Source organism: Condylura cristata, unplaced genomic scaffold (genome assembly GCF_000260355.1).
Source record: "Condylura cristata isolate star-nosed mole 26May11 unplaced genomic scaffold, ConCri1.0 scaffold00035, whole genome shotgun sequence".
Lineage (NCBI taxonomy): Eukaryota > Metazoa > Chordata > Mammalia > Eulipotyphla > Talpidae > Condylura > Condylura cristata.
The window spans coordinates 15,616,936-15,619,470 of NW_004567136.1; positions in this window are offsets into that span (position 1 = coordinate 15,616,936).

Here is a 2,535-nt window from a genome sequence, read left to right on the forward strand (position 1 = left end):
GGCACCGCCAGGGCTCGCCCCGGCCGCTGCCCCAGGGGGCCGGAGCACTGGCCCGCAGCCGCCCTGCCCCGAGCTCTGGGGGCGGAGCCAGGGGCTCTTCTCAGCCAGCGGGAGGTGGACGGTCGGGGCAGCAAGGATCCTTCCAATTCAGAAGCATGAATGAGGGTAATTGTGTTTCAGGACAGTCTCAGAGGAGATGACCTGCTGACAGGTCACTTCTCTTCAGCTCGGCTTTCAGTTAGCTCCAGACTTGCTCGCCTCCCCTGGACGGCCCGGCCGGGCGTCTCACCGCGGGCTCTGGACAAGGCTGACGCCTCTGCACCTGGACGCCAGGACCCGGGAGAGGCGGAGGGCTGCTGGCCACGCGGGCTGCTCCGGGGCCTCCAGGCTCACTGCGGCTGGGTCCGGTGGGGCACGGCCAGGCCCCACTGACCACAGACACCGAGGGTTACACGGGGCCCGGGGCCCGGCCTGCTCACCGGACACCTGCTTTCCCCCAAGCCACCTGACCCTCCGTGGAGCCCTGCCCAGGTGGTCACGTCCGGGGGACCGGTCACGTCCACTGGCCCCAGGCCAGCGCCAGCAGTGACACAGCCCTCGGCCAGCAGTCAAGTGGGTGGACGAAAAGTTCTGCCCATCTGGGTGCCGGCCAGGCCCACAGCCACCAGGATCCGGGGCCACAGCCGCACAGGCGCCCTCAGGCGTGTCCAGGCTGTGGTGCTCAGGTCGGCGATGTGCAGGCCAGTCCTGCTGCAGCAGGGCCCAGGCGCGGGCAGGAAGGTGGGCTCTGCGGCTGGGCAGCGGGGCGTGGGGCGTCCTGGAAGGGCCAGGCGCCCCCAGGAAGGAGGGACTGTGCTCGGCAGCCCCGGAGCCAGCAGGGGCCCAGCCTCGGAGCCCAACCCGCTGTTTCCAAGGTGTGGCCACTGCCTCACTGGGAGCTGGCCAGAAATGCTGACCCTCAGGCGCTCTGTGGACCAGGGAGCCAGAAGCTGCACTGGCGCTTCCCAGCCCCGCCCCAGGCCCCGCCCCCTGTGGCGCCCCAGTCCGCGGCCGCAGCCAGGGCCCTGGGCGCACACTGCCCCCTGTAGGCCCGAATGCTTCCAGCGCCGGACAGGCTGCCTGCTGGACTCCCCCTGCGCATGCGCCCCGCCCTCGTGAAGGAAGGCGCCCGTGCCCTGGGGCTTCCTGGGGTGACCGGATGAGTCCGTCCTTGTCAGCGCAAGTCCCACATCTCATGGGGAAGAGGACGTTCCCCAAGGAGGGGGGACAGGGCAGCGGTCAGCGCCTCTGTCCCACTAGGTGTCTGGACGCGGGCGGGGAGGGGAGTCGCGCCTCCGGACAGCGGGGGTCGCGCGGGCTCCCCCAAGGCCCAGGCGGCTGTTCAGGGAGCTGTGTCGTCCGCACCCAGGCGCTCAGCGTCACACACACGGGCTGCTGTGACAGGTGCCAGGGCGCAGAAAGCCAGCGCATGTCCACCCGCCGCCGGCCGCACCGCGCGCCCAGAAGCACCACAAGGGGGCAGCAGCAGTTCGCAAAGGTCAACTCCGGGCTGGGCGCCCCCCCCCACGCCAGCTGCCCTCCACTCTTAGGCAATGGACGGCGGCCCTGGGATGGCCGGGCAGAGGGGTCCCAGGTCCCCAGCACCTGCTCCCTGCAGGCCCCGACCCCAGCGACCCCCACTGCCTGAGGTGGACAGGCCTAGGGGGGATCCCAGCAGCAGCAATGCCGGATAGAGAAATCGGGGTGTCGTTTCCAACTGCAGAGAGCCAGGGCAAGCCAACCTGAATGACAGAAAGTACCCCTGGGAGACCCCCAGACACTGCAGTGACCCCACAAGCCCAGGGCTACACACCCCACTTCACAGCTGATGCTTCAGCCTGTAGGAAAAGGTGCAGATGGCCAGGATTCAAGTGTATTCTGCACACCCCCAAAGGCACGAGGGCCCTACAGGTGCCCTCAGATGGTCTGTCAGAAAGGAGGGGCAGGCTGGGGTGACGGGGTCACAGGCAGGTAGTCATGACAGCTGGGAGCCTGGGGGCCCTGGGCAAGGGGGGGCCCAGGGTCAAGAGGTCCCACGCCTCGACTGGGAAACCTGCGCAGCGGTGGCAGCTGAGGCGCTCTGTGGCCACAGGATGGGGGGCTGGGGGTGCGGGCGGGGGGGGTGGTCACCTCCAACAGCCGTGCCTCACCCTCAGGAGGTGGGCAGCGAGCTGGAGGGGGCGGCCCGAGTCAGTAGGCCAGGTGTCCGGGCAGGGGTGGCCGCCTGCCCCTAGGGTCCTGGGGGGTCTCATGCCCGCAGCCTGCGGAGGGCGCCTGACCCCCCACACGTGGGGTCCAGCTGCCCCAACCTGCCCTCCCGGGTGCCTGGACCCGGAGCCAGGAAGGGCCTCAGCGCAGCTCTCGAGCAGAACAGGCCGCTGGAGGCCGCTGAGAGCCAGCGCAGCGCGGCTCTGCACTCGGGGCGCCCCGCCCGCAGGAGGACGGGGTGCAGGACGCCAGCCGTGGAAGGCCGCAGGAGGAGGGGCCGCGGAAGGC